Genomic DNA, 15,324 nt, shown 5'->3' on the forward strand with positions numbered 1-15,324 from the left:
AGGAAGGAAGGAAGGAAGGAAGGAAGGAAGGAAGGAAGGAAGGAAGGAAAAGAAACAAGAATATTAAGAATGTAGTCAACCATATAAGTAATGGCCCCTCTCATAACTCTAGATCATTTTTCTCCCTATCAAAGGTACTAAATTATGTGAAAAGCCATCTTGTCTACTACGTACAAAGGAAGAGGGAGTATAAAACAGCAGAGATCATACTAGTAGTTCAAATTCCTTAAGTGATGAAGATTTCTGGAAATATCAGTAAACAGAATCATGTTCTCCAAAAGGCTGAGCTTTCAGTTCAAAAACCCTGTAAAAGTCTCTTTTGGATTACCTGGTGAAGAACTGCAACTTGAGTTGGAGTCAGCAGTTGGGAAGCCATAAAGTTTTCAATCTCAGCATTTTCCATTTTTTATGGCCTAGTTGGTATGTCTAAGGAAATTTGCAAAATTACTTCTAGTCATTTAGTTTTCTGAATCTGCATGAACCACACTCACATTTACTTAGGCCAATATGTTTTAGCTCATATTGTTCTCTCATCATTTTTTCTATTTTTTAAAATTAACATTTACCTATAGGAAAGACAATGAGGTCTTCTCTTGCCCTGAATTCAAGTCCTTTAAGGCTCTCAGAGTGTTACAACAAGCAGAAATCTTAGCAATGAAGTTATTACAACCCCTCCATTTTACAGGAGAGGGAACTGGGGTCAGAGTAGGATGAGACTTATCTATAGTCACAGAATGATTTTCTGCAAAACATAAATCAGCATGGGTGGTGGAAAATGACAGGTCTCTGAAGTTAAACAGACTGTATAAGAGTCCCAGCTCTACCTGCTGCCTTTGTGGCCTCAGATATAACCACATAACCATAATCTCTATAATGTAATCCATAAAATGGGGATAATAAAATAAATATTAGGAGTTGCGTGGACTGGCTTAGGACAGGCTTTCAATAAATGCCCATTTTCTTTTTTTAAAAGACAAGACACCAAGACAAGTAAAATATCCAGGAGATTAAGATGGGCAAATTTCCCAACTTATTTTAGGCCACATGAAAATGAGGCAGAACTTCTATTCCTAGTTGATCTCTGTAATTTTTTTATTTTCTGAAAACCCTGTATCTCCACAGGAGTTCCCTGAAAAAAATATATTTCCACTAATGGAAGAACCTAGGGTCCTTACACTTCCCTTTTGGTGCCTGGGAAGTGGGTTTCCCTCATGCTGCGAGAGTGCAAGGACTCCTTGACATTGGCCTATCTTACTTAGGATGTTGCTCAAGATCCAGAGGATGGGTCCCCTCGAGTTTGATGAGCTTCATATAGTAATCATCAGAAATCAGGCTGAGCACTTGGTATGGAATCAGGAAAATTATCAGATGGATGGAATATGAAACATAACCTGATTTTGGAAGTAAGGAAGAAGAAAAGAAAGATACTGGCAATAATTGCCCTGTAAACATCACTTCCAATCATAATTTTACACACACACACACACACATATATATATACACACACACACACATACATACACACACACACACACACACACATCTCTAAGTAGCAGGAGAGTGATGATATCAGTAACAATAAGTGACTTAGGCTTCAAAGAAACAAATCATTCCTGCACAATAGCTTTTTTTTGACAGAGTTATGATAGATGAAGGGGAAATGCAAGAGATGTAATATATCTTATGTTGGTAAAGATTTGATATGTCTCAGGAAATTTTATTTGCAAAATTAGCTACAAGATCACAAAGAAAGGTTATTGATAAATTGTAAAGTATCTGGTCGTAGGGAGCTGCAGAAATGGCTGTTGGGGATGTTCTTATTTAACGCCTTCATCATTAATTTGGAAGAGCGAGTGAATCTCTCCCTGTGTTCATGAAAATTGCAGTTTATACTAAATCAGGACGTGGTGTGAACACTGATTAGTCAGAGACTGACACAAAGGGGTCCCAAAAGGGGATAATTGGACAGACGCAAGAGCTAACTGAGGAAAGTGTTTTAAGGTATGTTTTGATTTACCTTTCTTCACAGTGAACTGAGTTAGAATCTGACAGCAAAGCAGGGCCACACAGACTTGGAGGAAAAGAGGGACAATGGAAAATAATCTGTTAGGTAAAAACTCATGGGGACTAGTATTTGGCAGGAGCCCACCCTGTGCCAAGTTCTGCACTCAGATTTCCACAATCTGAGTGGGTGCTCAGAGGAGACTCAAAGAAGTTAAAAATCCCACAATAAAAAAGAAACTCAAAATTTTTCATAATCCATCCATTCCCCAGTAATTACAATTTGACATAAATTTGACTCCCTTGACTTCTAGGAATGATATGGTTGGGCTGTGTCCTCACCCAAATCTCAACTTTAATTGTATCTCCCAGAATTCTCATGTGTCATGGGAGGGAGCCAGGGGGAGGTAATTGAATCATGGGGGCCAGTCTTTCCCGTGCTATTCTCATGATAGTGAGTAAGTCTCACGAGATCTGATAGGTTTATCAGGGATTTCTGGTTTTGCTTCTTCCTCATTCTCTCTTGTCACTACCATGTAAGAAGTGCCTTTCACCCTCGTCCATGATTGTGAGACCTTCCCCAGCCACACATAACTGTAAGTCCAATTAAACCTTTTTCTTTTGTAATTGCCCAGTCTCGGGTGTCTCTTTATCAGCATTGTGAAACAGACTAATACACCCAGTAAGTACAATTTGACATAGATTTGACTACTTCTAGGAGCTTGGATTCCATAGTGGTACCAAAATCCCATGGCAAATGATCAATTGTGTACTGAGATATGTCTGTGTACAAACAATATATACAAAAATAACTTTTTTCAATCTTTGTAATTAATATGGGGAAAATGAAGCAAAGTTCTAAATGAATCGTGGCAGGTAACTCAAGGGAGAGATGGTGGAAAGTGTTCTTGTGACACAATTTGCAGCCACATTTGATTGAGAGAGTTCGTGAATTACATCAAAAGAGGTCACCTGATGATCTGCTGTTGTACTGAAGTCCCACAGGATTTTGAAAACAAACCGAGAGAGCAGGTTTGTTTGTGATAGTGAAGAATGTGAAAGATCAATGGACTTGGAGATAGTCCTGGCTGTTCCTCTGACCAAGCCAATTCAGGAAAATTGCTTCCCATCCTGGGCATTGATGATCTCATCTTTAAAATGAGAAAGGTGGGCTAGTCTAAGATTCATAAACCCAAATTTCTTCAGGGTCCAGATAAATAATGTAAACATGTAAAGTTTCCATAGGTAGTGATAGGTCTTGTGGGAACTGGAGAGCTATCACACCAATTTTGGGAGTTCAAAACTTGGAAAACTTTGTACTGTTTAAATAAAACACCTCTGTTCATGGGTGATGTGGTTTGCCTGTGTCTCCACCAAAATCTTATCTTGAATTGTAGCTCCCACAACTCCCGTGTGTCATGGTAATTACCTCCCAGTAATTGAATCATGGCGGTATGTCTTTCCCATGGTGTTCTCATGATAGTGAATAAGTCTCATGAGATCATATGGTTTTATAAAGGGGAGTTCCCCTACACAAGTCCACTCTTCCTTGCCACCATGTAAGATACGACTTGGCTCCTTATTCACCTTCCACTATTATTGTGAGGCCTCCCCAGCCATGTGGAACTGTGAGTCAATTAAGCCTCTTTCTTTTGTAAATTACCCAGTCTTAGATATGTCTTTATTAGCAGTGTGAGAACGAACCAATACAGTGGCAAGATCATTATTTCTTTATATTATTGTATTCCCAAGGAGATGAAGGGAAGAGAAAGTGGGAGTGGGTACAGAAAAACAGAGAGTGATGGAGAAAGCAGTATCCATGGTTCAGGAAGGAATGCCAGAACCCGAGTTTAGTCTGTTCCGAAGAGCTAAGAGTCAGAAACTTGGAAAAGCAGAGATGTCCAGTCACCACAAAACTTTACACCAGTGCTGTCCAGTAGGAACAAAACGTGAGTCACAAATGTAATTTAAAATTTTTCAGAAGTCACATTTAAAAAGTAAAAAGAAAAAGGTGAAGTAATTTAATGCTGTATTGGATTTAATCCAATATATTAAAAAATTTTATTTCGAACATAATTAATTTGCGTATGACAATAAAACAGTTTACTTTTTTTTGTCCTAAGCCTTTAAAATCTGGTATGTATTTGACACATACAGCACATCTCCATTTGGACTAGCCACACTTAAAGTGCTTTATAGCCCCACATAGGTAGTGACTATAGTATTGCACAGTGCAGGTCTAGAAGGATCAGAAGAGAGAAAGGGAGGTGACCCAGAGGCTAATAAAAACATCCATGATTTGGAAGTCAGGTGTGTCAGAGAAGTACCAGAAAATGTGTTATTTGGAAAGATAGCAAAACCTACTGCATTTATTTTTTAAAACTTATTTTTAAATTTATATACAGTAAAAACCACTCTTTGGGGTATACAGTTCTACAGATTTTGACAAATGCAGAGTCACGTGGTAGATACATCACTCAGAATAATCAACACAAAACAGCTTCATAACACCAAAATATTCCCTCCTGCTGCTCCTTTGTAGTCAAACCCTCCCACAACTCCTAATCCCTAGCAACTACTGATCTGTTCTTTATGAGATAGCTTTGCCTTGTTCAGAATGTCATATAAGTGGAATCATACAATATATAATTATTGGGTCTATCTTCTTTCACTTAGCAAAATGCATTTGTGATTCATCAGTATCGTATGACTCATAGTTTGTTTATTATTATTGTAGGTAGTATTCCATTGTATGGATAGATTATAGTTTGTTTATGGACATTTGAATAGTTTTCAGCTCTTTTATAAAACCAAGTTTATAAATTTATTCTTTTTTTATAGATTGTGCTTTCGGTTTCTTATCTAAGAACTTTTTGCATAACACAAGAGCACAAAAATTTTCTCTTTTTTTAAAACAAATTGTATAGAGGTGGGTCTAAGATACATGTTAAGTTTCATGAAATGTGTAAGGTATGGGTCATTTTTTCTTCATATAGACATCCAGCCCCATCCAATACCCTGAATTGTCCTTCTACTTTTGTTAAAAATCAGTTGCCACATATTTATGAGTCTACTTCTGAAATCTTTAGTCTGTTCTATTGATCTATATGCTCATCCTTCTACCAATAACTCCTTGTCTGGATTACTGTAGCTTTCTAGTAAGTATTGAAATCAGCTAGTGTGAGTCCTGTAACTTCATTCTTTTTCTAAATTGTTTTGAATGTTTTAGTTCCTTTCCTATTTTATACAAATATTGCAAATAGTTTATCAATAGCAATAAAAGATTCTCCTAGGATTTTCATTGGGATTTCTTTGAGTCTGTAGATCAATTTGGGGCAGAATTGCCATGTTAGCAATAGTTAGCCAATCCATAAACAGAGTTTATCTCTCCATTTCTTTAAATCGTCTTTGATTTTTTAAAATAAGTATTTTGTGCTTTTTGAGATACAGATCCTGCACTTGGCGCTATTATAAATGACATTGCTGTTTTTAAAATATGAAACTCTAATTTTTCATTTTTATATATAAAAATACAATTAATTTGTACATGATGATCCTGTACTTTGAAGTCTTGCTAAACTGACTTATTTGTTCTAGAACTTCTTTTGGAGACTATTTGGGATTTTATGTATAGACAATTATGCCATCTGTGAATAGTGCATTTTATCTCATTATTTCTAATTCATGTGCCTTCTGTTTTTTCTTTATTGTTTTGTTGTCCTAGCTAGCACTTCTAGTATGATGCTGACTAGGAATAGAAAGAGAGGAAATTCCTACCTTGTTGCCGATCTTAGGAGGAAAACATTCAGTTTTCATATATGTTGTTAGCTGTAGTCTCCTAGTAGATGCCTTTTATGTTGTTAAGAAATTTTCCAGTGATTCTAAGTTTGCTTGGAATTTTAAATCACAAATAGATGTCAAATTTTGTCAAAAAAAGTTAATTTATTTTGCGAATCAAATAATTATATTGCTTTCAGTACTTACCTTTCAGAAGATTTAAAAGTAAGAAAATATAAATTTATTCCATTCCACAGCTCTCAGTTTTTATATATCCAAGTTTTATCTATTCCTTCTGCCTGAAAACCTTTAGAAAATTACTTCAGGGTAGATATGCTAGCAAAAAATATTAAGTTTTTGTTCGTCAAATAAAATCTTTATTTCTCTTTCATTTTTAAGAGATATTTTTTCCAGGTGTAGAATTCTAGGTCGACTTCTTTTTCTTTTTCTTTCAGTTCTTTTGTCACTCCAATGCCTTTGGTTTATACAATTTCTGATAATACGTTGGCTGTAATTCTTGTGTTTGTTTTTATAAGAAATTTTGTTTCTCTCTCTCTCTCTCTCTCAGCTGCTTGTAAGGTTGTCTTTTTATACCCTTTGGTTTTGAGCAGTGTAGGTATGATATGCCTAGGTGTGTGGTATTTATCTTGCTTAGTCTTCTCCAAACTTCTTGAATCTGTGATTTCATACTGTCGTTAATTTTAGAAAATTTTCAGCTATTGTTTCTTCTCTTCATTTCTGTCTTCTCTTTCTAGAATTCTAAGTACACGTATGCTAAATCATTTGACATTTTCCGACAGTTCTTAGATGCTCTGTTCTTTTTTTTTCCCCCTATTAGTTTTCCTCTTTGTGTTTCAGTTTTGGTAATTAATGTATCTTTTGGCTATAGATCTATCTTCAAGTTCACTGATCCTTTTCTCAGCTGTATTGAGTCTACTAATGAGCCTATTGAAGGCATTCTTTATCTATTACTGTGGATTTATCATCTTAAGTGTTTCCGTGTAACTTTTACTTTTAGGTTCCATCCTTTTGCTAAAATTACCCATCTGGTCTTGCATATTACCCCCCTTTCTTTTTAGAACCTTTAACATATTAATCATAGTTACTTTAATTCCTGTCTGAAAGTTCCAACATCTGTGTCATATCTGAGTCTGGTTCTGTTGTTTACTTTGTCTCTTTGCAGTGTGTTTTTAGTCACTTTTTCACCTGCCTCATACTTTTTGCTGAAAGCTGTACATTTTGTGCAGAATAGCAGAGAGTGAGATAAATAGTTTTATGTCTAAAACTGGGTGTATCTTTCCTAGGCCTTTAATGTGGAATTTTAAATTAATCTAGTCTGAGTTGAGCTGCGTTTAGGGTTTGTTGTCGCTATGGCTACTCGCAGTGCACCACAGGCTTCAAATTCCTCTAGTAATGACTTGTGCTTAGGGTGGGGGCTGGATCAACATAGGGTTTTTCTCAATGTCTGCTTCAACCTTAGCATTAGGTCATCCCTATTTGCTGTACCTCAGAGAGGGTCTCTTTCCACATTCCTGCAATTCTCTAAACAGAGCTGCACCATTCCTTAATATGTGTTAGCCTGATGATGATAACAGCGGTATTCTTGGTGGTTCAAACAATGTGTCAGACCTAGGTAATCACTGTGCCCCCGAGTCTCATGGGCTTTCACGGCTTTCTCAAAGCTTCTGCACCTCCCTTAAGTTTAGAAGGTTTATTTTTTTCTATTTTCTTTCCATCCTCAATGGGTTTTTTCAAGAGTACCTAAAGTGTTTGCTGCCCTTCTTCCCACAGTATAAGACTGTTGTTCCATAGGGGAGGTAGGGAAAAGGGATCAGGGAGAAGGGGATCCTCCCTTTCCATTCACCTCCTGCAAGCCTGGCTTTGCCATTCAGCTCCTGCAAGCATGGCTTTGCCATTCAGCTCCTGCAAGCATGGCTTTGCCATTCAGCTCCTGCAAGCATGGCCTTCAAGGGATGCTTTCTGAAGACTCTCCCCATTATTTTTGCGTGCAAGTATATGGTAAGGTTAGTGGAAAAGTGGGTGAAAAACCCCCTTATATCTGTAGCCCTGGAGGTTCTGTGTTCTTTCCATTGCTAACCTACACACAAATTTTGCTAACCTATGCTCAGTTTTTACCAATTTGTTAACAAATTTAGCTAAGTTATTCTTACAAGTGTTCAGTTTCATACGTCCTAGGTAAGAAAATATTCTCACCTCATCTCTTTTCACAGGCAACTATCATTCCTTAGCTCTCTGACAGCGTAAATGAAAGTTGTAGATTTTTGGGTTTTGTTTGTTTGTTTGTCTTTGTTTTGGTGTGTTGTCGTCGTTGTTGTTGTACGTGTATAAGTGATGCTCTTTCCAACTTCATGCATCTCTAGTGGGATAAGAAGTCTCCCTCTTCACTTAGGATGAGACAACAATCAGTCAATCAGTCTCTTCTGTATTTGAGACTGAATCCCTTTCTGTGCTTCCATATGTTTATCTTTCCTTTGATAGCATTTACAGGGATTTGGAATTAAAGGTCCTGGAGGAAAACAGAAAAATATACTCTCGTTGAGGGTAAAATGATGCTACCTTCCATGTTGATTGGAATCTTTTGACATTTGCTATAGAGTCTATTTTGTATATTTTCCATTATTCTCCTTATCAAGTCAATAAAATCTTCAGAGATTCTCTTATGTTGAGAGAGTCTGAATTACATCATTACAAATTTATTTACCATTGATAACACTTCACAGGAGCTTTTCTAAATCACATTTCCCATTTCAAAAGTATAAAGCCAACAGGCTATTCTGTTATTTCAAGAAAGAACTCATTCAATTAGTAGTATGTCAGATGAAAGGGACACTTTGAATTGTGGCATTATTCTGAACGTATGAAAAGCAAAGTCTGCACCTGTCATAACTGTGGGATGAGACATGAATATTCTATACATTTCTGATTAATCAAAATCCATGCAAAAGTATCAGTCAGATCAGAAGAGTCAGAATTGATTAGACCACATTTAGCTTATCTGTATTGTCCGGGTATCACACAGATTAGAATAGAAGCCAATGCGATCGTGTGGGAACAAAAGACTTGTCAACCTGACACTATTTTCAACACAGAAACAAACGGGATCTTGCAAACGAATTCTGATTAACTCAATCTGACTCTGCCTTGAAAAACATAATGGTATTTTTATGATTTTAATATGGTTATCAGCACATCCCTTCTATTCTGAGGTATCTAGACACATAATCTTCAGGTAGTGGAAATAACATCTTCAATTTGAAAATAACATGGACTGCAGTATGCCAGCCACATAAAGAAACCACAGGGCAAACTTATTTCTGGTGTGATTAAAAGCTCACTTGAAAGGACCCCTTTGCATGTGGAACTTTCCTGGGCAAAGGATAGAGGGCTTCTTTGTCTTCAAAGAGCTTCAAAAGATATACAGAAAAAAAGCATGTGTAAACTAGGAAATCAGATGTGTGAGGTAAGGAAGTATTAACATTGTACACTCAGATGATACCTAGCATCTCAAGTCCCTTCTCCTTGGCTTCTTCCTTTCAGAAAAACCCATTTAGGTAGAAAGGGGAAGAACAAGACCTGACCTAACTTCTTGTGTTGCTATTGTCCTTAGGGAAGCAAAAGACTTTGAAGTATTGGGTGTTTATAGCTGGTGGAGGAGGATGCAGAAGTCGGGGCAGCTGCAGGGGAAGATCCCCTAGTCAGGTTGTAGAAGGCATTGTGGTGGGAGGATGTGGCCATGCATCCTCAACCTGACTAAAATGCATTGTGGAAACAGCTTCTTTGTCATGCCTTTTACTGTCATATCACCCACTTGAAGATTAAACCTTATACACTTCTGAGATCAGAAAGGAAAGATGAACACACATAAGCATGCTACTGCTTTTCTTCTCCATTTTCTCTCTCTCCTGAAATTCAGTTCCATTTGGCTCCTACAGCCCATTCCTCATGGAACTGGCAGCCTCCTTCCCTCCAACGATGCACATCAGCATTTCTGATAGAAGTACCTGTGAATCTTCCCACCCTGGTTAGCAGAGGGTGAGGTGGTGAGCTGTTCAGCAGAGCGGTCTGTAGGCTTTTTTTTTTTTTTTTTTAATTCCGTCTCTGCCAAAAGCTATTAATTACTTCAATAAAAACAATTCTCTCTTGTTTTTAAGAAGATAATAGCTTTGGGGACAACACAAAATTTAAAATCCACAGTTTATTCCATTCAAAACCTATTAGCAATCAGAGCAACACATAGGCTTTTTTCAGGCTTCCATAACATCGATATCACAATAGTTTTCCAAAGCTAGCCAAATTGAAATATTCTCACCTAGTATGTCTTCTGTTTTTAGTTAATTAAACCCCTCTCATTTCTCAATTTACTTTTTAAAATATTCACAAACATCATGCATTGGCAAGCAATGGAAAGAAGTGTGTGGTGTTATAGCATTTACAAAGCAGGGCCGATGCTTCTCATTTGAAGCTCATCGATCACTTCTGTATTTGAATTGGCAGTGGAATTTCACTTGATAAACCCACTGGTAGAATTTTGTTTAAGCTAAGATATTTTAGAGTCAAACTTACCACAAATTATCTGGATAAGAGATCCATTTTAAAAATAATTTATCTAATTACAAACTGAAAAATCAACACTTAGATTCATAAGGGAAGTGAGGTCAAACTGCTCCTCACAAACTGGAAAGACAGGCACATACCAATAATCACAACTTATGTGAAAAACCCTTCAGCAGAAAACCCTTCAGGAAGCAGTGCCAGGGTAGGAAAACCTTAACTGTAATTGATGAATTGCTGGAAGCTCAGTGTGGACAAGTCTGAGAGTTAAAAACTCCAGGGAAACCAAGTAATCAGAGGCCCCCATGCCTTTATAAGTTTTATTTCCTGGAGCTCTACCAGGTGAGAACACAGTTAATATTAGAGAAAAATCCCCTCATGCTTCCAGCAGAGGGAGGAGAAAAGGAACCATTGTAAAATATACCAGAGTATTCTGTTCTTCTTAACAAAGTCTGTCCTCAAGAGAAACTACTTAACCAGAGTTTAACATGCTGGGGTTTTATCAAAGTCTATTGGGCCTCAGAGAAGGGAAATACTCAACTCTAGCCCACTCTAGCCATCTATGTGAAAGAAGCAAAATATCCAACTCCAGCCTTCTCTAGCAATTCTGTCCCATCTAAGTAGGGGTGTGGGTAGGGAGGAAGACTGAGAAGCATTTGTAAAGTTTACAGTCCGAAGGCACAGTCTCATGAAAATACTGAAACCTAGTAATAGAATTCCCTTCTCCAAAACCTGACCACTACATTACTAAAGGCCCATTTTTACAGTAGTGTTTTTTTTAAAAATTTATTTATTATTATTATACTCTAAGTTGTAGGGTACATGTGCATAACGTGCAGGTTTGTTATATGTGTATACTTGTGCCACGTTGGTGTGCTGCACCCATCAACTCGTCATTTACATCAGGTATAACTCCCAATGCAATCCCTCCCCCCTCCCCCCTCCCCATGATAGGCCCCGGTGTGTGATGTTCCCCTTCCTGAGTCCAAGTGATCTCATTGTTCAGTTCCCACCTATGAGTGAGAACATGCGGTGTTTGGTTTTCTGTTCTTGTGATAGTTTGCTGAGAATGATACCATCATTTTTTTTTTAATCCAGTACATCACGTCTTGTTATCAAGAAAAACTTATAGGGCATACTAAAGAACAAACAAACAGACAAAAAACAGAAAAACAGTTTGGAGAGAGAGAGAGTGAGCATCAGAATCAAATTCAGATATGGCAAGAATGTTGGCAATTATCAGATTGGGAATTAAAAACAACTATGATTAATACACTAAGGACTTGGTATTGTTTGCATGTCTCCTCCTAAACTCTTATTGAAATTTAATTGCCATTGTCATGGCATTAAGAGATGAGACCTTTAAAATGTGATTAGGCCAGGAGGGCTCTGCCTTCATGAATGAATTGATGCCATTATCATGGGAGTGGGTTAGTTATTACAGGAGTGGGCTTCTGGTAAAAGGTTACATTTGGCCCCCATTTTCTCTCTGTCTCATTTGCTTACTTGCCTTCCTGCCACAAGATAATGCAACAAGATGGCCCCCGCAGATGGCCAACACCATCCCCTTGTACTTCCCAACCTCTAGAACCATAAACCAAATAAAACTCTTTTATTTGTAAATTACCTAGTCTGTGGTCTTCTGATATAGCAGCAGAAAATTGACTAAAATAGAAAATTGGTACCAAGAAGTAAGACTGTTTCTGTAACAGATACCTAAAAGTGAGGATGCAGCTTTGGAACTGGGTAATGGGTAGAGGCTGCAAGAATTTGGAGGAGTAGTTTACAAAATGCCTCTATTGCAGTAAATAGAGCATTAAAGGTGATTCTGATGAGGGCTTCAAAGGAAATCTGTGGGAAAACTGAAATTTCTTAGAGATTACTTAAGTGGTCATGATCAGGATGTTGGTGGAAATGTGGACAATAAAGACCGTTCTGATGAGATCTCAGATAGAAATAAGGAACAAGGTATTGCAAATTAGAATAAAAGCCATCCTTGTTACATAGTTGCAGAGAACTTGGAAGAAGTATATCCATGTCCTAGGACTTTATGGAATGTAGAACTTAAGAATGGTGAACTACAACACCTGGTGGAAAAAATATTTAAACAGCAAAGCATTCAGGCTGTTGTGTGGCTACTTTTAACCACATACAGTGAGATGCAAGACAAATGACTTAAAGATGGAATTTATAATTAAAAGGGAAGCAGAGCAGAAAGATTTGGAAAATTCATAGGCTGGCCATGCTAAGAGGGAAAAAGTGTGTTTAGCAGAGCAAATTAAGGGTGGGGCCAAGCAATAGCTTGCTAAGGAGATTGATCCAGAACTTAAAGTATAATAATAATAATAATAAAGAAATAAAGCAATTTAACTGTCAAAAAATAAGTCTACCTACCCTTCCACACACACCCCTACAAAAATAATATGAATAGAAGGAAACCAGATGCTATTCATCAAGACGATGGGGGAAATACCCTGAAGGCGTTTCAAAGATCTCAAAGGCTGCTTTTCCTCATCACAGGTCCAAAGTTCTAGGAGGGCAGAATGGATTGAGAAAAGAAGCCGAGGGCACGCTCCAGGGATTCACTGCTGAAAGTTGCCTCTGGACTCTGCTCCCTGCATTCCAGCGAAGTACTCCTTGGCCACCCCGTTCATGTTTCAAGTGAGCCCAGGTGTGATTCAGGCCACTACTCTGGAGGGTACAAGCAGTAAGCCATAGTGGCATTCACATGATGCTGGAACACCAACTAAGATAGTCTACATTCTGGGCCATAAAATATACCTTCATACATCTTCTCTCAAACCACAATGGAATTAAACCAGAAACCAATAACTGAAAGATAGCTGGAAAATCCTCAAATACTTGGAGATTAAACAACACACTTCTAAGTAACACATGGATTAAAGAAGAAATACCAAGAGAAGTTAAAACATTTTGAATTAAATGAAAATTTTTAAAGTACTTATCAAAATATATGGGATGCAGCAAAAGCAGTGCTCGAAGGGAAATTTAGAGTTTTGAATTCATATATCAGGAAATAAACAAAATCTAAAACCAGTAATTTAAGCTTCCTTAGGAAACTTTAAAAGGAGGACTAAATTAAATCCAAATTCAACAACAAAAAAAAAGTAATAAAAATGAGAGTACACATCAACGAATTTGGAAACAGGGACTCAATAGATAAAATCAACAAAATGATAGGCTGTTTCTTTGAAAAAAGTAATAAAATTGGTAAGTTTTGAGCCAGGTTAAGGAAAAAGAGAAAGGACACAAATTACTAGTATCAGAAACAAAAGAGGGAACATCACTACAAATCCCACTGACAGTAAAAGATTAATAAGAGAATACTATGAACAACTCTGTGGTTACAAATTTGGTAATCTAGGTGAAATGAACCAATCCTTAAAAGACACAATCTTCCAAAACTTACACAAGAAGAAATAAGCAATTCGAATGTGCCTATATATAGTAAAGAAATTGAATCAGTAATTCATAACTTTCCAAAATAGAAAGCACCATGCCCATATGGATTCACAGGTGAGTCCTACCAAATATTTAAGGAAAAAAATACCAATTATCTATAATTTATTTCAGAAGCAGAGCAGAGGAAATATCTCCTAGCTCTCTATGAAGCCAGTATTACTTTAATACCAAAACCAGGCAGATGTTACAAGAAAAAAACAAAGACAAACCAGAAAAAAACTATAGACCAATATCTCTCATGAGCACAGATACAAAATATTAACAAAATGAATCCAACATAAAAAGAATTACACAACACACCAAGTAGAATTTATTCTAGGTATGCAAGGCTAATCCAACATCTGAAAATCAATTGATGTAATCTATTACACAACAGGCTAAAGAAGAAAAATCACATAATCTTATCAATAGATGCAGAAAAAGCATTTGACAAAATCCATCACTGATTCGTGGTAAAAACTCTCAGTAAATTAGAAATAGAGGGGAACTTCCTGATAAGGAACACCTTAAAAAACCCCACAACTAACATCATATTTAATCGTGAGAAACTAGAACCTTCCCCACTAAGACAGTAAGGATATCCTCTTTGCTATAGTTTGGATGTTTGCCCCTCTAAACCTCATGTTGAAATTATCCCAATTTTTGGAGGTGGGGCCTAAGGGGAGGTGTTTTGGTCATGGGGCCAGGTCCTTCATGAGATGGATTAATATCACCCTGGGGAAGGAGGCAGTGAATGAGTTCTCACGCTATTAGATCCCATGAGAACTGGTTGTTAAAAGAAGCCTTGCACCTACCTTCTGTTTCTTGCTTCCTCTCATGGCATGTGACCTCTGCACATGCCAGCTCCCATTCACCTTCTGCCACGAGAGGAAGAAGTCTGAGGCCCTCACCAGATGCAGATGCCAGTGCCATGCTTCCTGTACAGCCTGCAGAAACATAAGCCAAATAAACTTGTTTTCTTCATAAATCACCTAGTCTCAGGTATTGCTTTATAGCAACACAAATGAACTAAGTCATTCTCTCACAACTCCTTTGCAACATTCTATTGGAAATTTTAGCTACTGAATTAGACAAGAAAATAAAATAAAATGTATGCTGATTAGGAAGAAAAAAATAAAACTGTGTTTGTTCATAGATGACATGATTATCTAAACAGAAAATCTGAAAAAAAAACTGACCAATAAAACCTCCTGGAAATAAGTAATCATATCAGGATACATGATTAATATACAAAATTCAATTGCTTTCTCTACATACCAACAATGAACAAGTGGAATTTGAAATTGAACACACATTATCATTTACATTAGCATCCCCCAAATAGAATCTAAATCTAAATCTAACAAAATGCCTACAGCATTTATATGAGGAAAACTACAAAACTCCAGTGTAAGAAATCAACTCAGAACTAAAGAAATTGAGATATGCTCCATGTTCATGGATAGAAAAACTCAATATTGTCAGGACATTGGTTCTTTCCAATTTGATCTA

This window comes from Mandrillus leucophaeus, unplaced genomic scaffold (genome assembly GCF_000951045.1).
Source record: "Mandrillus leucophaeus isolate KB7577 unplaced genomic scaffold, Mleu.le_1.0 Scaffold403, whole genome shotgun sequence".
NCBI classification, from domain to species: domain Eukaryota; kingdom Metazoa; phylum Chordata; class Mammalia; order Primates; family Cercopithecidae; genus Mandrillus; species Mandrillus leucophaeus.